We start from the raw sequence: 26,358 nt of genomic DNA, 5'->3' as shown, positions 1-26,358 counted from the left end.
TGCAGCCATTTCCTGGGGTCCTGTTTGTTGCCTGGGAGAGGAGGCCAAATCCCTCCTCATCACAACCTCCTTTCAGGAAGTTGTAGAATGCAATGAAGTCTCCCCTGAGTCTCCTCCAGACTGAACAATCCCAGCTCCCTCAGTCGCTCCTCATAAGACTTGTGCTCCAGACCCCTCACCAGTTTTGTTGCCCTTCTCTGGACACTTTCCAGGGCCTCAATGTCTTTTTTGTAGTGAGGGGCCCAAAACTGAACATAGTACTCAAGTTGCAGCCTCACCAGTGCTGAGTAAAGGGGGATGATCACCTCCCTGCTCCTGCTGGACACATTATTTCTAATGCAGGCCAGGATACTCTTGGCCCTCTTGGCCACCTGGGCATATTTTGGCTTGTATTCAGCTGTGCAACCAGCATTCAAGAGACCCCCAGGTCCCTTTCCTCTTCACACTCATCCAGCCACTCATCCCAAGCCTATAGTGCTGCATGGGGTTGTTGTGGCTAAAGAGCAGGACCTGGCACTTGGCCTTGTTGAACCTCATCCCATTCACCTCAGCCCAGCAATCCAGCTTATTTAGATACCTCTGTAGGGGTCTGCCCTCAGGCAGACAAACACCACCTCCCAGCTTGGTGTCATCTGCAAACTTACTGAGGGCACACTCAGTCTCCTCATCTAGGTCATCAATAAATATATTAAATGGGTTGCCAGCTGGACTTAACTCCATTAACCACTACCTATTGGGCATGGCCCTCTAGCCAGTTCCTTACCCAAAGAGGGGTATACCTGTCCAGGCCATGGGCAGCCAGTTTTCCCAGGAGAATGCTGTGGGAGACCATGTCAAAGGCTTTGCTGAAGTCTACGTAGACTACATCAACAGCCTTTCTCTCATCTACAATTCTGGTCACCCAGTTGTAGAAGGAAATGAGGTTGGTCGAGCACGACCTGCCTTTTATGAACCTGTGCTGGCTGGGTCTCATCTCCCAGAAGCCGTGCATGTGCTGCGTGATCTCACCCAAGATGATTTGCTCCCTAGTACCAAGGTCAGGCTGACAGGCCTGTAGATCCCCGATCCTCCTTATGGTCCTTCTTGTAGATGGGAGTCACATCGACAAGCCTCCAATCCTCTGGGACCTCTCCAGTTAACCAGGAGCACTGATAGATGGCAAAGAGTGGCTCAGCAATCACCTCCGCCAGCTCCCTCAGCACCCTAGGATGAAGCCCATCCGGTCCCTTTTACTTGTGAAGTCCAGATGGAAGCGGAGCTCTCTGTCTCCACATGAGTCACTGTGGTGTATTTTGCAAAGCATTGCAGGCTTCCAGATTAGGGCATAAAGTGCCCTGAGGATAACTGATCTGCCTATTAAAGGCAGATGTAAAGAAGGCGTTTAGTACCTCAGCCTTCTCGTTGTCCTCAGTCGTCACATTCCCCACTGCATCAAGTATAGGATGGAAATTCTCCTTGGTTCTTCTCTTACCACTGATACATTTGTAAAATAATTTCTTATTCTCTTCTACTGCAGTGGCCAATCTGAGTTCAGGTTGGACTTTCGCCTTCCTAACTTCCTCCCTGCATACCTTAGCAACTTTCTTGTAATCTCCCCTAGTAGCCTGTCCCTTCTTCCAGAGAACATAGGCTTTTTTCCTTCCAGAGTCTCAACAGTAGTTCCTGGTTCATCCACACTTGTCTTCTTCCCCTATGGCTTGCCTTACAGCACTCAGGGACAACCTGTTCTTGTGCCTTTAAGATTTCCATCTTGAGGAGCATCCAGACTTCCTGGACCCCTTCACCCTTAAGGAGCAACTCCCAAGGGGCCCTGAACAGGTCAAAATTCACCCTCTTGAAGTTCAAGATAGCAGTTTTGCTAGCCACCCTTCTGACATCTCCAAAAATAGAGAATTCTACAGTTTCATGAGCCCAAGACAGTCCCCAACCTTCTCATCTCCCACCAGTCCTTCTCTGTTAGTGAAGAACAAATCTAGCAGGGCACCACCCTTGGTAGCCTCTTGTACCAGCTTGTAAGGAAGCTATCTTCCACACACTCTAGAAACCTCTTGGACTGCTTCCTCTGTGCTGTATTATATTTCCAACATATATCAGGGAAATTGAAGTATCCCACAAGAACAATTGGCAATCACGCAATTTCCTCAAGCTGCTCATAGAATGCCTCGTCCATCTCTTCATCCTGATTAGGCAATCTATAACCGATCCACACCAAGATGTCACCCCTACAGGCCTTCCCTCTGATCCTTACACATAGACCCAACTTTATCATTCCCAACACCAAGCTCTTCAACATCAAAACAGTATTTAATATTAAAGGCCTCACCACCACCCTTCCTTTTTTGTCTATCCCTTCTGAAGAGCTTGTAGCCATCCATCACAGCACTCCAGTAATGGGAGCAGTCCCACCATGTTTCGGTAATAATCACACACATGCTTATGTGTGTGTAGATTCAGATTGTGTCTTTGCTTTTGCAGAAAATGAATGCATTTGTCTACCTAGTACATTTCTGTTTCGCTGTACTAAATTCAGGAAAAAATATACTCTTGTGAATACCACTACACAAGGGAAAAAAGCCCTTATTAAAAAAAAAAAAAAAAGAAAAGAAAAATAGAAAAAAAAACCATGAGAAAACATTGACATAAACTGAAGGTTTCACAAGATTCTGGATATAACTGAAAAGAAAAATTTTCTTGTGTTACAGTGTCACCTGCACATATTGTGTAATTCATACACCCCCTTCTGCACCTAACTGTCTCTTCATATTCCTCTATGCACCAGTCTTTGGTGTCCCTCCAAAAGGAATGGAGAGAGGCAAATATTAAATGAACTGGGGGAGAGATTGGAAAGGAAAACAAGGAAATGTTGAAAATTAAAAAAAAGAAAAAGAAAAAGAAAAGGAAACAAACTGCTGGAAAAATTGTCTAGAGGGAAAAAGTGTAGAAGTGGAAAGGAAAGAGGAAATTCAGCATAATATGTACAAGTCAGAGACCAGCAAGCCAAGTTTTCAGCTGGAGTAAGCCAGTAAAGCTCCACTAAAGTGAGTGGAGCTGAAATGATTTCTAATTGAATAAAGAAATCAAGAAGAGAAAGTGTGCTTTATATAGAAGCTGGAACTTCTGAATTAAATGTGATTTAACTAGTTCTCAGAAAAGCTCAGTATAAATGCTGAGAAGGCCACTATTCTCTAAATACTATCCAGTTAGACTCATATTTTACAAAGGTCAATGTTCATATGCTCTGGATGGGTCCTAAGGCTGCCTAAGAGGAATGTGAAGCATGGGCTTCTGGATGCTTACAAGTACAACAAGGGATATCTGAAGGCAGACTGGGATTTGCTTGTTGCATCTACACATTCAGCATAGGTAGCTACCCTAAGCTTCCACATTTGAGTCCTTGAGTTCATCACAGAATACAGAGAAGACAGGAACACATGCAATAGATCTTAGCCTTCTGTTAACAAACACCTTGCCAGACCATTAGGAAATTTTAGAGTGCTACTAGTCCAGATTTGGAGGACAAGTCTATTTGTTTTGACACAGATTAAATCCCAAAACAAACCACATAATCCCCCACAATTAAGCCTCATGGAAAGTTGCCATTCTTTAAGATATTGAAAAGTCAAGACTAAAAGCCATGTCTTTTAGGGTGGCAGGGAAATTCCTCTTGGATGCAATCTCTTTCTTGCTGCTCTGTGTCAATCCTCCATCCATCTGGAAATGCTTGGAGGGCCCTGAGGGGAGCTGTGAGCAGTTCTCCTTCTCACAGCTTCTCACAGCTTAGGGAGCTGTGCCAGGGACCCAGTTCAAGACCTGAGCAATGTCTTGCTTGGCTACTTCTTTGGAGAGAAAAAAAATAAAATAAAAAATTGGAGAATTACAGAGGAAGGGCCAAATTCCAGCAAGTACTGAAGTGTCTGGGAGTTTGGCTGAAGGATTGGTAGCACTGCTGCAACAGTTTAAATTTCCACTTCTTGGTGAAACTTTTCACCATGACATAGGCAAGGTGAGGTTTCCTTGTTGATCCAAGTGATGGGTGTTTAAAGAAGAAAACATTGAGATTCTAGGAGATGTAGTATCCTACATCCAACTGTAATGTGTGGAAACATTCCCCTGTATTAAACACGAAGGTCCCTTCCTGGAGACTAAGTGAAATTCCCTGTCTCCTGGAGAGCAGCCATCATCTCTCCCAGGCAAATGAGAGTGCCTGGTACCATCATATTCCACATCCACATTTCAGTGCCTAGACGACTCTTCCACATCAGTGCACTTAGACAGCAGTATTGCCAAACTGCTGCACTTGGGGAAAAGTTCACTGCAGTTGTAAGTGAGGTGCACAATGCAGCATGGTAACACGAAGCCCTCACACTGAGACTGCAGGTATGGTGATATGCACCATTGTGAGCAATAGGCAGAAGTTGTCTCTAAAGCATGGGGAAGATGTTAATGGATTCCTCAGAGAAAAGAGCTGATTCAAAAAGCCTTAAAATTTTAGAAAGGAGCAATGAAGGTCACGGGTCCATTTATACTGCTCCCAGTAAATATTTCTGTAGAGTTTCAAAAGCTTTATTTCGCATTTTTACTTAGATCCTTTATTAGCTTGGATAAGACAGAACATTTGGCAATAAAGTATGGCACAATAAATGTGGCAAATTTAATCTGATTTTTCATGCTTTAGGATTAAAGAAGACATTTTAAAACTGTCATATCCTGATGACTAACCTTACTCATTGCGTGGCCATTGCTTGCAAAAGGCATGCAAAGACCATTCAAATAAAGTGACCTGTGAAATAAAACTTTACAGCTAAAAAGATAAAAATAAAACTCAGTTCTTCTCTACTTCCTGAATTAATATTCCCTCTGTTTTTCTTATTCTGATTATTCCTCCCGTTGTTTGCATAGCTGAGCAAATATTTCTACCCAATTCACACAGTTGCTTGGAAAGCTTAAGTAGTACATGACTTATTACAGAATTTGGTTTTGATTCTCACACTATAGCTTCATTTACACTTGATTTTTAAGTCTCTTTACAGCAGGAAAATGTATGAATGAGCTTTTTTTTAGCAGTATCAGAAGTTTTTTATGCATATTATTCTGCTGTTATTACTAATTTAATTATAATCAGTCCTATAAAAGTTTTAGGGTTCTCCATTAAGAACTCAGTTATCAGAACAATTCTACAGAAATAGATGGAATATAAAAAATAATGGTTTTGGCCAATTGTTTTGATTATTTTCTAATAAAGTTGGTGAGTGATGCAGTGCAAATGAAATTACATTCAGCAGGTTCTTCCTTAAGTGTGTATGCAAGAATGCTACTGATTTTTGCAACCTTGCAAAAAAAAAAAAAAATTCTCAACATGGCATTCACTTCATAATTGACTATTTAAACATATTTTTCTCATGTAAAGATAAGGTTATTCAAAGAATTTTCATCAGAAAGATAAAATAGTTTTCCTTCAGAAACTGTAGTTTTCTAAGTAGAGATTTTTAGTCAGTATTGTAGCTGCAATGTTAATTGAAACATCTTCCTGTTACCTATAACCCTCCCAGACTTGGCTTCAGTTGGCCAAAATAGCAGAGTTATTCTATTTTGTTTAGTAACAATTGGAAAAAAAAGAAGAAAAATAATGTTTATGTGTAATCATATAGACATTCCTCTAACTAAAATATTCGAGTGCTGCAGCAGTTGGCTATAAGCTCTTCAGAAGGGATAGGCAAAGAAGGAGGGGCAGTGGTGTTAGTTTTCTGCAAAGCTCTTGACACTGTCTTCCACAGTATTATCCTCTAGAACCTGGCAGCCCATGGCTTGCACAGGTGCACTCTTTTTTGGGTAAAGAACTGGCTGGAGGGCTGGGCCCAGAGAGTATTGGTGAATTAAGTTAAATGCAGCTCGTGATCATATATGACTGATGTTCTCCAGGGGTAGGTATTGGGGTTTGTCCTATTTAATATCCTTACTGACGACCTGGGTGAAGGGATCAAGTGCACTCTCAGTAAGTTTGCAGATGATTCCAAGTTAGGAGGAAGTGTTGAATTGCCTGGGGGTAGGAAGTCCCTACAGAGGGATCTGGACAGACTAGATCACTGGGCTGAGGACAAAGGGATGAAGATCAACAACACCAAGTTCTGGGTCTTAAACTTTGACCGCTTTGACCATAACCCCAAGCAACATGACAGGCTTGGGGCAAAGTGGCTGAAAGACTGTGTGGAAGAAACGGCCCTGGGGTGTTGGTTAAACATGGCTTGGCTAAACATGAGATAGCAGTGCACCCAGCTAGCCAAGTAGACCAATGGCATCCTGGCTTCTATCAGAAATAGTGTTGCCAACAGGAGCAGGGAAGTGATCATTCCCCTGTGCTCAGCTCTGGTGAGGCTGCACCTCAAGTTCTGTGTTCAGTTTTGGGCCCCTCACTACAAGAAAGACACAGAGGCTCTGGAGTATGTCCTCAGACGGGCAGCAAATCAGGCCAGGGGTCAGGAGCACAAGTCTTACAAGGAATGGCTTGAGGCAACTGGGATTGTTTAATCCAGAGAAGAGGACACTCAGGGGAGACGTTATTGCTTTCTACAACTACCTGAAAGGAGGTTATAGAGAGATGGCGGTCAGCCTCTTCTTCTGCATAACTAGTGATATAACTAGATGGAATGGTCTCAAGTAATTCCAGGGGACATTCAGGTTGGATATTAGGAAAAATTCTTCTCTGAGTGAGTGGTCAGGCACTGGAATGGGCCACCCCGAGAGGTGACAGAGTCATTGTCCCTGAAGGTGTTCAAGAAATGTTTAGATGTTGTACTAAGGGACATGATTTATTGGGGAGATATTGTTGGTAGTAGGGTGGTCAGACTAGAGGATCCTGGAGGTCTTTTCCAACCTTGGTTATTCTGTGGTTCTATGAATTTCATGCCATTTAAGGTATTTTTTCTACTTGAACACTACACTAGTATTTTAAAATTTTACTACAGATTTATAGAAGGCTACATTTAGAACTGAAAAAATACTTCTTTTCTGATTAATTTTCATAAGAATTCTCCTATTTCTGTGTCTTCTACTCACTTCTTTGTCTCCCTCCTGCCCCTTCTCTTGGCTGTGGCAAGTGTACCTTGCCTTAACATGAGAATCTTAATGAATGCTCATGAAGATTTTTTAAAACTATTATTTTCATAGGATACATCAAGTCCAAGAAGCATGTCTGTACATGCAGACATTTTTGTTTAAAAATGCCTAATATTTGAAGTTAGTCATAGGCTGAATTGAGCTTACCCTATATAATGCACCGATATTTTCATTGCAAGGGATGACATCATTTAAAATGTGCTTTTGATACTGGAAGTAGAACTGGTTCAGAGGAGGCTGAAACTGGGAGCCTCTCTACTGAGTTCAGTAGACTAAAGATCGCGTCCTTAAAGGCACTCCGTTCACATAAAAAATCTCAGAAACTCTCTGGTGCACAGCGCAGCATTAAGAAAGTTGCATATATGCAGCAAGCAAGTCAACATACCTGCATGTTCTACAGTCCTGCAAACTGCCCTTAGTGTTTATTTGTTTAAGGAAAAACAGAATTGTCATTGTACCAGTTTGAAAGTTGGATACCAAGACCCCTTCACTCAATAAATTAAGGATTTCTGATGTGCCAGAGGCTGAAAAGCCTCTGCTTCACTTTGACTTTTTGTTCCTACTAAATTACCATTCATATTTCAGCAAAATTAAATATCCTTAAATAAATATTTAGGTGCCAGCAAATGATGAGAGCAATAAAAGAAGTTAATTGGCAGCTGTTGGCTGCAATACTCAAGCAAGATTAAAAAACTTAACCAAACTAAACCAAACTAAACTAAAAGAAAAGAAAAGAAAGAAAGGAGAAGTTGTGGTTTTCTACAAGTCCTGTAGCTGTGACAGAGAGTAACTTTGGGCTATAAAATAAAAAACCCCTCATGTTTCGTTCCTGAGCTTTTCTGTTGTGTTAACTTTTTCTTATTTTACTTTTTCTTTTTTTTTTCTTTTTTTTTTTCTTTTTTTTTTCTTTTTTTTTTTTCTTTTTTTTTTCCATTTAAGCTACCCTCTTGACTTCAGAGCAATACATCTAAATGTCCAGTTTCATGTCAACTTGCTTGCAACACTGTACTGTACTTACTCTTCTTACTCTCCTCTCTCCCATGGGAAGTAGTGCTGGGGCAGATAATGTTCACTCACACCAACAGTGAGAAAGCTCCCAGTGATTCCTGTCTGTAGAATGGACAGCAGACTATTTTGGGTCTTTTTCTGGAGAAAAGGAGACGTGTTGACAGTGTTGCTCTGATTAACAGGTAAATGAGGAGAGAACAATGGAGTGACCTGGGGTGGGTTATAGGATCGAGGCATTGGAGAAAACATAATTTTCTCCAGTGTTGGGAGGAGGGAGGAATAAGAAGCATTGGCACATGGGGAGCAGGATGGAGAAACTAAGTGTGGAGAAGGAAGAATAAAGCCCCTGCAGCCCCCTCCTTATAGCTGTCGGGCCTCAATTAGCAGCATGCAGACACTGTTGGAGAGCTCTGTGGCAGCTGAGTCCTGGATCCCAACTCCAGCTCTGCAGCCCATTAAACTAAACCATTAAACTCAAGAGAATGCTACATGAACATTTTCAGAGGACAGCTCCAGAAACTCTGCAGGAGACAGCTGTACCCTCGGTTTTCTGTTTCTTTAGCCTTTTAGTTCTGTCCACAGAAATGACGATTAGCTATATATATATATATATATATATACACTAATCCTTTCTTTGAACAGTACTAAATTCTTGCCTCAATCCCTTCCTGTGACCTGTAGTTTAATTAAACACCATGTGAGAAGGTATTTCATTGAGTACTTCCTTGTTCCAATGTTTTTAGACAGAGCCCCACTTTGAGGAAGACTTATAACCTCCAAATCAGCTCTTTATTTAGAATATGTACACGGGCTTTAGAAATGCTTCTTACTTTTTCCTTTGAGGCTTTCTCGGCAATATAAGCACAAGTTAAAAAATCAATACAATGCAATCTGAACTATGTAAGAAGGTTTTGTTTTGTTTATTTAATTTTTTTAAAAATTTATTGCTTGGCTAACTGAACACAGTAGGAGCAGGTATCTGGCAGAAGATACCTGAGTTCTAATCTCTGCTCTGTTACACTTCACTTTAGGAAAGCTCTTCTGCAAATATGTGAGTCTCTTCTGCCTCCGTGCAGTAAATTTAAAAATGTGTTTTTGTCAGTTGTGGATCAGAAGAAACAGGAGAAATCAGTTGGTCACGCAGACGAAGACTCGTGACTGCTTATCCCCTAGGCATTCAACAGTTTCAGCTCCTGCAGCACTAGCCCTGTGTTTGCATGGCTTTGTGGCTGCCCAGCCTGTTACTCTGTATCATCCATCAGTTATCGATTTACTCATATATCTCTGTAGCCACAACTGATTTGAGCTACTGAAACACTTTACAGTCTGTCCACTGCAGAAATATAGATTTCTGTTTAACAGAACAACAAAAAAAAGCCCAACCTTTTTTTTTTCTTTTTTTTTTCTTTTCTTTTCTTTTTTTTTTTTGGACAATGCTGCTGTTAAGTTGCTGTTTGTTGTTGGTTTTTTCTTTTAATTTGCTTATTTATGTGGGTTTTTTTTTGTTTGTTTGTTTAAGAAATTATTATTTTTGATGTAACTTTCATCAACAGTTGTTGCCAGAAGACCTAAAAATGAAAGTAAGAAACATAAATCTTAAGTCTCCAGGAAAGGATAGGACAAAGAGATATGATAATAAGACTTATTGAGGTCTCTATATGAACTTTTTGCCATATTACCAGTGATACAATCTATTAAAACCCTTTATTAAAGTATTAAGGGCACATATTAATGAGACATCAGAAGAAGTTAACCAACTTGAGGCAGAATTTCAATATTATAAATATTTATCTAGCTCCATTCCTGTATCTTCCAAGACTATTCGATGAGAGCTGAAATGTGTCCAACATTACATTACGAGTTAAGCTGGATAAGCCTGCTCCTATAAGCTAAATTCAGGTGTGAACTTGCAACAGTAAAGTAATTGTTGTGCACATGTGGCAGCTTGTTCTGCTGTCCATACCTCTGATTAATGAATATCAGTCCAATTGAGCAATGGACTTTTCGAAAAACAAACTGTACAATCCTTTTTACAGAATCAGCAGCCATTGTGGGATTTGTATGATAATCTAAATAGCTTGTTTACAAAAAAATGAAAGGATCTCAACTCAATATAACTCCACTAATTGTAGTTTGTTTTAAATAATAAATTATGCTTGTTCAAGTACATTGCTATCTACCTCCTTATTTGACCTCAACAAAGACAAACACGTCTGAATGGCCCACTTTTGGGACCATATGAGAAATAAAATCCCTTTTCCAAAATTCTTTTTCTTAAGAAACTACAGGAAAGTAGGACAGGAAAGGGGCATTGACAATCTGTGAAGATGTAAGAGAAAAACTTGTTATTATACATCAAATAGAAAGAGCTGGAGTGGATACATGTAATCTTCATGCCTGGTTCCTTTCCATGGAGCACACTTGATAAAGAATGGCATTACAGTACCTGAAAGAACAAGATGAAATTGGTAGAAAGAGTGTAAGGATGAGAATAGCATCTGGGCAGATGATTGTTTGTGGTAGGTATGGCCAACTGGAAGCAGAAATCAGTTTTGTACAGAAAGGTCAGGACATTCACTGAAATGAAGAAATCTGTTTCAAGATAACATCATAGAATCATAGGATGGCTTGAGTTGAAAGGAGCCTTAAAGACCATCTAGTTTCAATCTCCCTGCCATGGGCAGTGTCGTCACCCACTAGATCGGGCTGCCAAGTCTGGCCAGGAACACCCCCAGGGATGAAGCATTCAGACCTTCCCTGGACAACTTGTTCCAGTAACAAACTACCCTCTTGGTAAAGAATTTCCTTCTTAGTATCTAATATAAATCTCTGCTCTTTTAGTCTAAACCAGATGTGTCCTATCCATGGCCCATATATATATATATATATATATATATATATGTACATAACAAGCAATTCCTCACCATCCTCTGACTGATGCACAGCTCATCCTACAAGCAGTGGAAGAGAGTGATATAAACTCTCACCCCCTTCGAAACTCCTTCCTCATGATGTCATATGTTAGGGAATATCCCTTTGGTCAGCTGAAGTCAGCAATCCTAGATCTGTTCCTCCCCAGCTCCTTGGGTCCTTCATTGAGAATTGCCTTGGCTGCATATGATACTACTTAGCAGCAACAATAAACATCAATGTGCTACCAACACTGTTCTTCTCCTGTAACCAAAAGATAGCAAAATTAGCTCAATTATCTCTGACAACAATTATCTCTTGAGAACTCAGTAAAAATAGCAACCACCGGACATTGATGCCTTAGTTTCACAAAAACAGGGTCAAATATTCCACTAGTTTTAGAAGTTTTGTTATTAATATATATTAACTACATTATGTATTTTATATTCCTCTTCACTCAGTGTGGTCCAGGCAAGCCAAAATGTTGGACACCCATCATCCATGGTTTAAACAATTCCTCCATGTCTTATCACTAATTGCTTGTGTAAAAAGTCAATTTTCCCCCTGTTTTAGAAGATCCCTTTATTTACCAGAGGGCCACACTGAGGTCTTCCTGGAGCCTTCTCTTCTCCACTCTAAACTAGCCCAGCTCCCACAGTCTTTCTTTGTAGCAGAGGTACTTGAGCCTTCTGATCTCTGTGGCCCTCCTCCAAAACTCCATATTTTACTTGTGCTGGAGGTCCCAGAACTGGATGCAGTACTTTGGCTGAGGCCTCATGATGGCAGAATGGAGAGGGACAATCAACTCCCTTGCACTACTGGCCATCCACCTTTCACTGCAGCTCACAATACAGGTGGCCTTCTGGGCTGCACTTGCACTCAGCTGGCTTATATTCAACTTTTCATTCTACAGGACCCTCAAAATCCTTCTTGGCCAGGCTGCTCTCAATGAGTTCTTCTAGATTGCCCTGACACAAATGTAACACCCTGAGCTTGGCCTTGTTGAATCTCTTTAGGTTGTCACAGGCCCACTTCTTGCAGGAATAACACAAACCTGGTGTAATAATGGCTGGAATAGGTATTATGACTAAAACACAGCTGCTGGAAATACTTACTATTCTGAAACTACATATGTAATGATTGAAGTAATGGGTAACCCCATACATTAAGAGAGCTAACATAGATAAACAGGAAAACAATAACAACAACAACAACAACAAAACCACAGCAACAACAGAAATACATCCAAAACAACCACCTCTGCCTCCACCAGCAACAGAACACCCTATGACTATTTATCTGTTCACCATCATTTCAAATGAAAATGTGAAAAAATCTGGGTTGCAGACTGGAGTCACACTTTGATATGAATAAAGATATGTGGAATAGTAGTATAGACAGAAACACTTCAGTTTTCTGCTATTTTGAAATACTTTCAAAAAAATATTTTGGAGAATAAATTCTACCAGTTTGGGTACCACAGGTTTCTAGCAGAAGTATCTGACTATTTTATTACATGTCTCCTTTTGTGAAACCAGCAAAAGGAGATTTTGTTTTGGCAGGTATTTGGGGAAATGGCAGACGAGCTGCTCAGAGAACTAACCTTAGCTTGAAGTCTCATGATTCAGCCCACCATAAGTTTATCAGAAGAAGAAACAAAATGGAACTATAAATAAAGGAGAAATTTCAATGGATTTAAGGAAACAATTAGTGACAAAAACTGGCCTGGGAATTTGTATGATTTGAACATGGAGTAAGCTTAGGCTATTTTTAAATCAGTGCACACAAACTTATTTGGAACTTGTCTCAGACTGCTGTTTGGAGAAGGACTGCACAGTTCATCCTATCTCAAAACAAATATATAATATCATAAGTAATCAGTGATCCTAAAAAATATTGAGAAAATGTTCAATCTTTGGAAAAGATCTGTCCAAGAAAAGATGGATAAATGTTGGGCTACTGAGAGAAGTTTGCAATCAATTCTTTCAGAAAATTCAATGCGTTGAAACAAATTACAAAGGGCTCCTCAGCCATGTGATTAGAAAAAAGAAAAATGAGCCTTAAAGTTCTTTGCTTAAAAATTAAGTAGGTCTAAGAAAACAGGGCAAAAACTTTGCCATAGTTTTCAGTGAATGTACAGGCCATGACTGCAATACAAAAGGCAGGAGGAGAAACAGAAAAAGATTTTGACAATGTAAAAAATGTTTTCACATTTTCACATTTTCACATTTACTGTTCTTCAGTGTGATGTATTAAGTATAGGAATATGTTAAGGTCTTGTCTAAGGGTTGAGAGACAGGAAGTATGGAGATATTTGAATCTTTTTTTACTTGGTGTGGGGCAAGCCTTCAGAAAGGAATAGCACATTACCTGATAGAAAACTTTTGTAGGGATAATGGCAACATTGACATTAATTTCAGCAAATGTATTCCCCAAAGCATGGATAAAAGGAATCACCTGAAAGACAAGCTGCTTAAGTAGAGTGTAGTGAAGGAGAGAGAGAGCAGCCAGAAAGCCATGGATAAGCACACACTCAGAGGAAGATGGCTAAGGCCCATGAACAGTCAGCTCGATGAAGGTTTTGCAAAGTTTCTCACTTGAGGATACTGTTTTTTTATCAGATGGTCAGTATAGAAAATATGTATTGCCTACCTGCAGCCTCATTCTGACTGATGATCCATCTTGTGTCTACTTAGACTTTCTCTCTGGTGGGGTCATGGGAGTAATTTGCTGTGACAGTCACAGCTGAATTTGTCAGTCAGGCTCACAAGTAGGGGAAGCTGCAGCCAATCTCAGGAGTTATGCAAGAAGGTTGTGTCAGGGCTGGGGTCACGAGAAAGATGCGCCTTTGTGACAAACACACAATGGGGATTGCCACATCCGAGGTGGAAGCAAAAACATTCTTGTGCGCTCATGAAAGGATCAGCTTTTGGACTGATCTCTTCAACTATTTTCATGAATAGTTTTGTCACAATAATAGAAATTCACAGGAATGCATTAATCAAATTTTTTTTTTTTTTTTTTTTTTTTTTTTTTTTTTTTTTTTTTTTTATGAGAATCTGGGACATTGCCAGTACAGCAAAGGATCAAACTGTCACACATGAAGAACTGCACTGACTTTTAGGATAAAAGAAGTGTAATGGGTCATGCACTTATGAACTAATGATAAAAGGTTGCGGAAAAACCTACGAATCCTCCATTTGGAAAAATCTCAGGAAAGATTGAAAATCCTGGTCAATACAATGTGACAGAGAGCCACTGCATGTGGCTGTAATGGAAAAGACTGCTGTAATTCCATGATAAATGTTTCCAGTAAAAACTGGAAAGTGTGTGACCATTGCTTAGAGGGCAGAGGCAACCTTTTGGCTTTTTTGTTTTGCGTGTGTGTATAAAACTTTACACTCTTCTATGTATCCATGTTTAAAAGAGAGGGATTCAAACTGGGACAAACACACAGACCACTACTGATACAATTTACTTGACATGGTGAGATGAACTGAGTCCCACTTGGTCTCATACTCTTTCTTGTGCTCAGACAACTGTGTGGTAAACCACAGCAAAAGAGAAGTGACAACTTTTGAGACAGAATTTATCCATACAAAATTTTAGGGTGCTGTTCTCAGGATCACATGACGTGTAAAGATATGTTGTTTAATTTCCTTTCTAGGATAGGTTGGGTACTATAGTACTCCAGCAGACAACAGCACAGTAAAACTGTGTCTGTACAGAGAATGACAAAGATTTCTGTTCAGAGTATGTACACTGCCAATAATAAAAAGTGTAAAAAGGTTAATGTCCAGATTCACAAAGGAAGTTAGGTATTAAAAATCCTCAATTAGCAGTATGTGGTGGGAGCAGTTTACCTGTGTAGATCATATTTGACTTCAGCTTGACAGACTGATGAAGATTAGCAGTTCTTCTCTGAGCATGGTCCCTAGTTCCAAAGTACTGCCGGCATGAATGGAGGCCACAAGAACTCTGGTATTAGACGGCACTCAAAATTGCCCAGAATTTCAATTGCCCAGATGCTTCTGACAGGACACACACGCCTCCTCATGGACAGCACCTCAAACACTTAGCAAGAGTCATTTATATCTTTGCAATCACAAATAAGTTCTGGTGGATTTCTTCTTTTATGAAATGTGATGGTGGCTGAATTGTTGAGCAATAATTGGCAGGTCTGTGATGAGTACTTTTTCAGCCTGCTGCCTTGGAGAAGGATTGTCTATTGCCTAACACCATGAAAGAGCAAGGGTCATGAAATTGCTGCTTGGAAGCAGTATTCCAGGTGGAACACAGGTATACCATGGGAGGTCTCACTGCTACAAGTCACTTGGCATGCTAAAGTTTAGCAGAGTTCAAAAGGTGGTTGGACCAAATGCATGGAAGTGAGGCCCTGGCCAGGTTTGCATTTAAGACAAAGATAACATTTGTTCGTCAAGAATTTCCCTGGGATTCCCATGTTCTGGAGCACAATTAAGCTAGCTCATAACAAAGAAAACAGTAAAAATTGGCATCATTTCCTAGTCTTACAGGATAGACTCCTTTTCCTTGCTAGGACAAATTTTACTCTGTGGATGAATGTGAACTTCAGATTAAGATTACCAGTAACATCAACATTTTTAAAAGAAACATGTAATAGCAATTTTTATGAATTAAACAGTTGCATCTAATGACTTCTAACATCTTCAAGAAGATCAACATTTATCTGCAAAAATTTAAACAAAATCTTTTTTCCCCTAAAATTAACTTTCTGTAGGTAGGCTCTTAATTCTGTCTTTTATTCAGACAAGACACTACCACTTCTATTTTTTGTATTTTTTTTTTTTTCTGGATAGCTGCAATCTGTATTTATAAAGTCAGGCCTATATTTTTAAAGTCTGGATGATTCTTTCCCACTTAAGGATATATCTTATTTAAAAAAAACAGCTTATGATGCTCGTAACTGGAGAACATATAGATATAAAGGCAGTTTCCCTCTTTGCATTATGGAATAATACTGTTGCTTTAACAGTATAGTTTAGTTAGTTGTTCACAGCTTGCTTTTTAGCCAGGTTGTGTATGCAAATGTATTCATGAAAGAGAAACCACTCCTACAAACAAAATATATTTGTAGGGTTGATGTTATCTTGTGCTTCATAAACAGTGTAGCATGCTAACAAGCACTGACAAGATAAAAAGAGTGTTCATAACAATGTTTGGCCTGGGAAAGCTGTTTCTGAGTTTAAAAGCTACCTATTGTCACGGCACTAAACGCAGACTTTCTGAAGCAGCACCAGCTGCATTTTCATGACCACCATCAAGTACCCATGTTAATTATGGAATTTTTCAGAACAGTGTAACTGCGGTGTAAGCACCTTCACAAATGCTGAGCTTCTTGCAAACACTGTCAACGAGCAGATGCTAGCTACTATGTACCATTTGAAAGTGTGGCTGTGGTTTAAAAGATAATCAGAGATCATATACTACGGCAGTTCAATTTATGGTTGTTAAGTGCTTGGAACAGTGGTTCCTTATATGGATATTAGTATGTTTGCATCCAGAATATTTTTCTCACAGGCATTTTATAGGTGCAATGATGGAAGCGTGATGAATAAACAGAAGTAGTCTGGCTTGTTTGTAAATGCTCTATTGGACTTTTTCCTCCTTTGTTCATGTTTTTCATTCATCCAAACTCTAATTTTTTCACATTAGACAGCTCTGTAACATTTATGTTGAGTCACAATAAAGTAACCCCATCTTCACTGACCCAAGCAGTAGCTTTCCTGTAAGTAATCTATTGTAGTACTCAGTGGAGACTTCTACACAGCACCCGCAGCTTAAGCTAGCAGAAATTTCAGGTGCTGGACTATATTATGGTATCATAGCATAAGTGTCTCCCCACTGCTGTAGCTTAAAGCAGGGTTTTCTTTGAGACAGAGAGAACTTTCTTTGAGAGCCATCTCACAATCAGTCCTGCAGACATTAAGCACGGTATGTAAAACTACGGCATGCCTCAGACTGAGCTGAAGGACTACTGTGTAAATAATAGCAGTAATGCTATCTGTTAAGATATAACTCCTGGTACTGCAAAAGGCCTATTCCTGCTTTATACGTGCAGCCCAAGCAGGCTGTTGTAATCTGAGACATAACATCTGGCTCACAAGCTTTTTCTTTTCTAAACTGAAAAAGAAAAAAAAAAAAAAAAAAAGAAAATCCAACCTCCCTAACCCCACCCCTTCGAATGCCCATGGAAACGACCAATAATTATCTGCCTTCTTAAAATTACCCAAGTATCACTTGGTTGTGATTAAGCTCATTTCAAACTTGTTCATCAGGAAAAGCCACTGTTAAATTCCAAGCAATGCTTCTGGTGAACCAATTCAGCATAGAATAATAGAAAAATACATTTGTTCCAAGTGCCTTTTTCGCAGAACCTGACATTCAAGTCCGTTATTTCCTCTGTCTCTCAAACACCCATCAGACTTTGTTATTCTATTACCCTCAAGGTTGCCCCATCTCTTTCTCATGCCAGAGACAGCTTGGGAAGTAAGAAGCTGTACCGAAAAGAAAATGGATCAGAACCACAAAATGAATCCAAATATAGACCTTGTTTTCTTATTTTACAGCTGACACAGATGTATTTTAAAACAGACTCTTCTACAAGAAATATTCCATTAAAAAGTTATTTAGAGTATCAAATATTCTGCATGTTTTTTATGGAATTTATTCTTTTGTTTGCATGTTCGTTTATTAACTAAAATTTTCCAAGGGATTATATAAAGCATGAAGAAGAACATGTTATTTTCTTCAAAGGTTTTACAGTCTAAGCAGGCAGGCAAAGCAGAAAACCAAACACTAGCCCAGATGGTGCTGGAAATTATGGTCACAGCTTTATTACTTTGAAAGTGTCTTAGACTTCTGTGTGTTTAGCTAAAAAAAAGAAATCTGTATTGCATTTGGTCATTTTAAGAGAGCTGTCAGGTGCTGAAAATTAGGAGCCTATAAGAAAACTTGAGCTGGACCACCAAAAACAATTGTGCCTCAAAAATTTGGTCACTTTCAAAAGATACATACAAGAATTTTTTATTTCCTTTCACATTTTTAAGCTTAATTTTCTGTTTGATAACAGGGGATCACAGTATTTTAATTATACTGTCTGACAGCTGTGGAGCTCTCAAAAATGTATTAAGTTTGTTCAGGAGCAATTTTTATTACAAATTAGCTTCCTCTCAATCCAAATGTTAGTGCCAAGAAGGCTAACTTTTTTTTTCATGTCAGAGTTTGAAGATGAGTTTTTCCAGAGCCAAAGAGGCCATTAAAAAGGGAATTACTACAGAATACAAAAGCAACCCAAAGGAGAGATCTAGAGAGGAGAATAACATGATCTAAACAACATGGGCCTAGGATTTCACAGTTGACTAACAGTTTAAATCCCTAAAGACTGAACTGCAGGCCCTGCCCATTTTCTGCTATGCATTTTATTCTTCTTCTTATCTTATTTACAACTTCAGTGGATTCTCTCTTTCCAGGTTACGGTTGTATCAGATAAGAAGGTCTGCTTCATATTCATGGTAGATTTTTTTTAATAATGAACTTTCCAGAACTGAATTAAAGTCAACAGCATAATTGTATCTGGAAAAAATATACAGTGCATCTTCCTTCTATTTTTAATTTAATTAATTTGTAATGCGGACAAAACCTCAAGTGTGAATAATCCTCCTTCCTTCATTTTGCATGACTAACAGACAAAGTGTCACTCTACAAAAGTAGCAAGAAAACAAATCACTTTTCTTGCATTCAACTGTGAGAGTGCTGTATAGACATCTACATCTTTACAGTGGTGATGTGACTTTCCTGTCCTGTGTGATAACTGGAAAAAAAGCACTAGACTTAAGACTAGATAAGGTAACAATGTAGATGCCAGGACATTTTAAATCACTTTTTTATCACGTTGCAAATACAGGAAGAGATATGTGAAAACAAATTAGTCAAAGAAACAAGTGTACCGATAAGTAACTCTCAGATCTTCATCGTGCGTTACATTTAAAGAGTATTTTGCAGTTCAAGTGGAAAGTATTCCACACTGTGAAAACACCTGTGATCGTTGTGCTTTAAAAGTGATTTACTTGTTCACAGAACAGTTCTCTCCTTAAACTTTTGCAAGGAAACATATTTTCAGAGTTGGAGCTGCACAGAAATGTATTATATGCACTCATGGGTCAACTATCTAAAAGCCAGACATTATTCTTCACAACACAAAAAGCCTAGATTTTAAAATCCATATTCATAAATAAAATGCTCATTGTTGTCTGCTTGTAGAAGCTGTTTTCTTTCTTGAAAGGCTGAGCAGGCTGCAGTTAAAACTGTCATTTTTAAAAGCTCTGATCTTCTACGTTTAGCAACCTTGACAGAAAAATAGAAAGCTAACCTTGAAAAATGTTGATGGCCTGTAGATATGATTACATGGCAGACAGTGCAATTAAAGTTCCAAGGAAATAATTGGTAAGTCATACATAGATCTAACTATCTTGCTATGCACTCAACACCCATACATCCCTGACTACTCCCTGTAACCATGAAATTAGCGCAAGGACCATGAAATACATCTGCCTTCACTTAACTATGGCCCATTCTTTCAGAACGAAGTTAGATACCTAAGCATACTTCTTGCCTTGAAATTGGAAAATGAATGATATGTGATGCTATTTATCCCATCCCTAGTTACCTCATTGAGAAGCTCCCCATATATCTTGGCACCATCTTTTCAAGACAGGAAGCACAAAATTGGACCACATAGGGTAAAGGTGGTGCCCCAACAAAGCCACAAGGAATCTAAATTTAAGTCTGCCGTAAAAGCTTTGAAAATGATGACACACAAAGGAGAAACTATGGGGAAAGAAATACCTTAATTTTGAAAAACCACAATGATCCACCCAGCACTTTAAAAGCTTTGAGCTCTGAGGCATGAATTAACCACAGCCAGAGTTTAGCCTACCAAACACAAGCACTCATTCTTTGCAGCTGCCTAAAATGGGGTGAATATGTCTTACAAATATAAAGCAGACTCTCAACATGTCTATGTCTGTTAAAAAAATAAAACAAAAACAAAAAAAAACACACTCACAGTCCAATAGGCTGGGCACCTGCTTCAACATATGCCTGGGATTCCCAAAGGTGAATAGGTGAATCTCAATCTCAAATGCAAAATTCAGGATAGCTGACTTAGCCCAGAGCACCCTTATTCTGCAAAAGATTGCTCTGCATTACTTCATCTTCTGCTTAGATCCTCCAAAAAGTGGCATCTGAAATAAGCAGCAAGTGTAAAAATTTTGGCCTGGAGTTTGTGATTTCAAAACTTTTGTGGGTTGGTTTTGTTCCATAAAAAGGTGCTGACATTGTATTTAACTGCAACAGTAATTAAATCAATTTATTGCATCATATGTTATTCATTTGTATTCATTAGCCAATTATTGTTATTAATTAAGTGTTCTTTGGTCTTTCACTTGAATAATACTCTTTAAAGGACAAGCAAATGTTATTATGTGCTTTCTGAAACATTATGCTGTCCAGAGCCAGCAGTGAGTAGAAAACTGTTATTTACATTAAGCTAAGTTCTTCCTTAACTTGCAGAAATGCTGACTTGTGTTTTTTCTGAAGGTATGTTTCTCGGGAAACACTGTATACCAGTGTATGTGAATATCAAATGAAATTGAAAATAAATCCGTGCTCTCTGGATTCTACTTCCCCTCTGTCAGTCACAGTTTAATTGTTGCTTTCCATAGGAGCAACACCGTTTTTCAGGTTTGGAGTTTTTTTTGTATTTGTTTTTCCTTCTTTTTTTTTTTTTTTTTTAATAATTCTTTTTTGTTTTTTAAAGTGTTCAAAAGGGTGAAGTTGTAGGAGATGAAATCCAGGGACAGAGGAAGTTCAAATAGAAATAAAAGACTTGGTATAACCAATGGACAGTCTACAGCCATTTGCAGGTTACTATACTTGCTTTTTACAGTCAGAATTTTCCAAGAAGACTGGGGGGTATTTTTTGTGAAAAACACTGCTAGGTGCTGTAAGAAGTAGACGATATAGTCTGCAGCTTATTTGCTGCATCCTCTGGTGAACTTCACCTTCTGTTGGGTGTATCTGAGCTGCTACAGCTTCACACTACCTCCTCACTTGGGCCTTCCTTTCCCTACACTGGCCCTGGCCCCAGCTTGGAGGTATACCAGCGCCCATCCTGCAGCAGAGGCCCCTAGCTTGACATGTGAGTGTGGTTCTGCCGAATGAGAACAGACTGTAGCGCTGTGTGGCACGGGTGCAAGTTGTAGTTCTGTGGCTTTGTGCACGCATATGCATGAAGCAGGAGCCAGGCATGCAAATGTGGCCTTGCTTGCTATGACTGGCTAGGCAGAAGAGAAATTCTTCTACATACTAAGCAAGTGCACCAAGTGCCTTAAAACAAAATTACAATTATTGAAAGTTATTATTATTTTCTTTTCCAGTGGCAATCAGTTTTATTTCTCCTGGGATGGCCAACTGTTATCGACACTATATGCTTCATAGAGACAATGTATCAACTAGCAGACTGAAAACCCTAACCTTAGAGCAGACAAAACTAATCAAAGTTTGAAGATTTCACTCCAGCTCTCTATATCTACTCACAACATTTTTCTGTAAGAGTTGTCACCTTTGTACTAAAACAAGCAGCAAAAACTCTAGTCCAAATGTCCGAATGAGATTTTTGTGTGCTTGCTTGTATATGTGCGTCTACAACCAAACAATTTAAAACTAATGACTTCCAGAAACTAGGTTTATTATGTTACTCCATCTGTCACACTGACAACAGAAGCAGATATTCTAATACACTGCAATTAGAAGACATCACCAACTCACTCAAACTACTTAAAAATGTACTGTAAAAGACTATTCTCCATAGAACTGAAAGGGGGAGGGGGGGGGGGGGGGGGGGGGGCAGGGAGTACCTTTCAGTAGTCAAGAATATGAGAAGAGTCTTGTGGTTGCAATCACTCCACTACATTTGTGGGACTTGTCAAACTGTGCAAGAAAAATGGTGCCGAACTCTACAGGAGCCAGAGATGAGCTTTTGGGGAAATGAAATGGAGCACGGGATCCCATTGCGAAGACATAGGTAATAGAGATGATGGTGGCTTATCTTGTGCACAATCTAAAAGGCAGTTCTTTCTCTTGGTTCTTGAAGTCATTTTGGTTCCCCAGGGCAGGCTTGTGACAGGAGCAGGTTTGCACCTCACAGGGGATGTCACAGAGTAGTGGTATGCTTCCCTTGGCCCTGCAGGCCTTCCAAGGGACTGACTGCTTATTATGCCTTGAAGCCTGACTTCACAGGATAAAGCAAGAAGGAGGTGCAAGTGTCAGAGGGCAGATTGCCCAGCTTTAAAAGGAGATTTTGCAGTGCAGAAATGTTGTTCATAGCCTAACTTTATTGGTTGCTAAACAAAGAGGAATTTCCAAACAGGCAGTCATGCTCACACAGATGTTCTTAAGGAAACCTTCACATAACCCTCTTCTTTCTTCTAAAAACGTATTTCCACTCTTTATCTTCCAGTTACAGAAAAGTTCTCATTCTGTGACCTCAATAGAGAATTATATTCTGAGACCAAGATGCTGACCCCTATGCAGTGGCCAGGGGGTAGCTTAGCTTACATCATTCTTGAGATAGTCTGTTTTTACTCTGTGACATCTCTAAAGGCAGTGTATACTACTAAGAGGCACGTCTGCAGGCATAAGGGCAATAATCTGCCTGGAGCCAGTCAGTCCATGACCTTAAGTGCACCATTTCAAAACCACACCTCAAGCCTTGCCCTCATTCTTACTCCACCCTCTGCAGAACAAATCACACCACTCCTGTTTCATAACTCGGGGAGGCTACTGTCCCGCCTTGGCTATGGTGCTGTCAGCAGCTTTCTGGAGAATGGAGTTAACCACTGTGGGATAGCTTTAAGGCAAAAATCCTTCTTCTGTTCTTTTTTTGTTCAACATTACCTCGACTGACTGTCCTTGCTATTTACATTTCCATTTCACAGTTTGATGGTATGTCTGACAGAGTTTGGATGAAGTTTATTAAGAACAACATTGTGTTTAACATATTTTCATGTGTCACAGAACAACTTTTATCAATACAGTTAATTAGTTCATTTCTCTGGTACTTTTTTTACATGAAATATTCCGTATTCTTACTGATTGGAATTCACGATGTACAGACAAAAAATGATATACCACAAAGAGATGCATCTTGAAATCCACACATCACTGACACTTATTTGTTCACTAAAACATTCCAAATTATCATCTCCAAGGGATAAAAGAGGCAGAGAGAGAAAACTGGAAGAAGACGATGAGGCAGAACAACACTATGCCCAATATCTGGGACTGGTACCTCACTCTACAGATGCATCTGTCTGAATTCTTGGTTATGTTACTGGCATCTTAGACTAACTCCTGTCAATTTCTGGTAGTGCTGATAAGCTACAGGCTGTCTGCTGACAAATGTTCACCTGTCAAACAAATCCCTGTCAGCCCTTAAAGTGCTGGGCAATTGTTGGAACTGCACTGTGCCACCTATCAGCCCCTCCAGGCTGCTGGCAGTGGTTGAAGAGCCACAGCCACACTGTGCATCAGAAGCTGGGACCTAGAATGTCACAAGTCAGGTCAGCTACATCTCTGTTCTCCCTGGTAAATATTTATTAAGTCTATCCTTAAAGATCTCTACAGCCTTCCAGGTAATCTAGTGCAAATCTTCATTTTCTCTGTTGTTAGAAAGTGAACTCTATTTAAGCTGCACATTACTTAGTCCATTTTATCTTAACTAGCATGTAAATAGAAAACAGGAATCCTTTTGAATATCTTTTATCACAGAATCTCAGAATCATAGGAATTGAAAGAGACTCTGGAGATTATCTAATCCAATCCTCCTGCTAAACAGGTTCCCTAGAGTAGTTTACACCAGACAGCATCCAGGTGAGTTTTTAATATCTCCAGAGAAGGTGAGTCCTCTGTGGCAGCTTGTTCCAGTACTCTGAAACCCTCAAAGATTTTTTTTCTCAGGTTCAGATGGAACTTTCTGTATTCTAATTTGTGCCCATTGCCCCTGGACTTGTCACTGGGCACCACTAAAAAGAGCCTGGCTCCATACACTCAGCTCTTGCCTGTTAGATATTTATAAGTGCTCATAAGATCCCCTTTCAGTCTTCTCTAGGCTGAACAGTCCCAGATCTCTCAGCTATTTCTCATACAGGACATGCTTCAGGCCCCTAGTAGTCTTTGTGGTCCTCTGCTGGACTCTCTCCAGTAGTTATCTGTCTTTCTTGAACTAAGGACCCCAGTACTCTAGATGAGGTTCCACAAGCACAGAGTAGGGAGGGAGGAGAACTTCACTCAACCTGCTGGCCATGCCCCTTTTAAGGCACCCCAAGATACCACTGGCCTTGGACACAAAGACACACTGTTGGCTCATGGTCAACCTGTGGTCCATAAGACACTCAGGTCCTTCTCTGCAGAACTGACATAATTGTGGAATCATGCTCCTCTCTCAGTCTTTTTTTTTATTGGATGGGGGAAGAGGATGTACTTCTGAGTGACAGGGAAGAAACAGGGAACACCATCACTTTGGGAAGCAGCAGGGGAAAAACTCAGATTGGTCCCAGAAGATTCTGGGACCTGTCCTCCAAAAAGGTGAGAAGTCTAATAGTCCAGCCGAGGTTCCTTTATATGAATGCATACAGCATGGGAAACAAGCAGGAGGAGATGGAAATCATGGTGTAATTAGGAAACTATGACTAAATTACTGTCACAGAAATGTGGTGGGACAACTCATAAAACTATAATACTATGGTTGAGGGCTATGAAGTTTTTAGAAGGGATAGGCAACGTAGGAGAGGTGGGGGAATTGCCCTCTATGTTAAAAAGGAGATAGACTTCCTGTGAGAAACAGACACGAACAAGTTGAAAACTTGTGGGTTAAAATCACAGACTAGACTGAATAAAGAACATCTGGTGGCTGGGGACTACTACAGGCTGCCTGATGTAGGGGAACCTATTGACGAAGCCTTTCTTCATCAATAACAGGTCTGATGAACACAGACTCTCGTCATGATGGGGGATTTTGATGAACTGGATATCTGCTGGGAAAACAACATGAGAGCTGCAAGTGATCCAGGAGACTCCTGGAGTAGATTGATGATAATTTCTTGGTCCAGATATTGGACAGATTAGGGACAAAGAAGCAGAATAGAGCTGGAAGCAATTTAAGGATGCCTTTCTGAGAGCAGGAGAGCTCTCCATTTCCCCGCAGAAGAATTCAAGCAGAGGAGGCAGGAAACCAGAATGGCTGAGCAAGAACTTGCTGTTCAAACTGAGGAAAAGGAAGGAAAAGGGAAGAGCATAAGCAGTGGAAGCGGGGTGGGGTGTTCTGGGAAGAATACAGAGATGTTGCCCGTACATGCAGAGATAGGATCCAGAAAGCTATTGACAGAGATGGAACTAAACTTGATGAGGGATGTGAAAAATAACTGGAAGGGATTCTTTAGATACACTGATCATAAGAGGGAGAGCAGAGGAAGGTGTACCCCCTGTGATAAATGACAAAGGACAGCTGGCTTCCTTAGACATGGAGAATACTGAAGTACTTATGGAGTTTTTGCCTTGGTCTTTTCTGGCAGCCAGGCTTCCCATGCCTTTTATGTCCTTGAACTTCTAGTCAGGAGTTAGGGGAGCAAAATCCCTCTTGGGGATGAAAAAAATACAAGATCACCTCATGAGGCTGAATGTGTGCAAGCTTATGGGACCAGGTGACATACATCCCAGGGTTGTGAAGAAAACTGGATGGTGTGGTGGCCAAGCCAACCTTCATCATATTTTTAAAGTTGTGGCTGACAGGCAAGGTCTCTGGTGATTGAAAAAAAGGAAACATCACTCCCATATTCAAGAAAAAGAGAAAGGAAGACCCAGGGAGCTACAGATCAGTGAGCCTCACCTCTATGTTGAGAAGATCATGGAGCAGATCATCCTGGATGAGATGTTAAACCACATGAGAGACGAGCAGGTGATTTGAGACACATCTTCACCAGGGCAGTTTGTACCTGATCAGTCTTGTGGCCTTCTTCAATGGAGTGATGGTTTTGGTGGATAAAGGAAGGGCAAACGGTGTCATCTATCTGGACTTCTGACAGGCCTTTCATGTGGTCCTACACCACATCCTTACTTCTAAGTTGGAGAGATACGGATTTTGAAAGCTGGACTATTAGGCGGATAAAGAACTGTGCGATGATTATATCAGAGGATTATGGTCAACATCTCTATGTCCAGGTTGGAGGC

The sequence above is a fragment of the Tympanuchus pallidicinctus genome, unplaced genomic scaffold (assembly GCF_026119805.1).
Source record: "Tympanuchus pallidicinctus isolate F22 unplaced genomic scaffold, pur_lepc_1.0 scaffold27, whole genome shotgun sequence".
NCBI lineage: Eukaryota > Metazoa > Chordata > Aves > Galliformes > Phasianidae > Tympanuchus > Tympanuchus pallidicinctus.
This window is presented reverse-complemented; position numbering follows the sequence as displayed.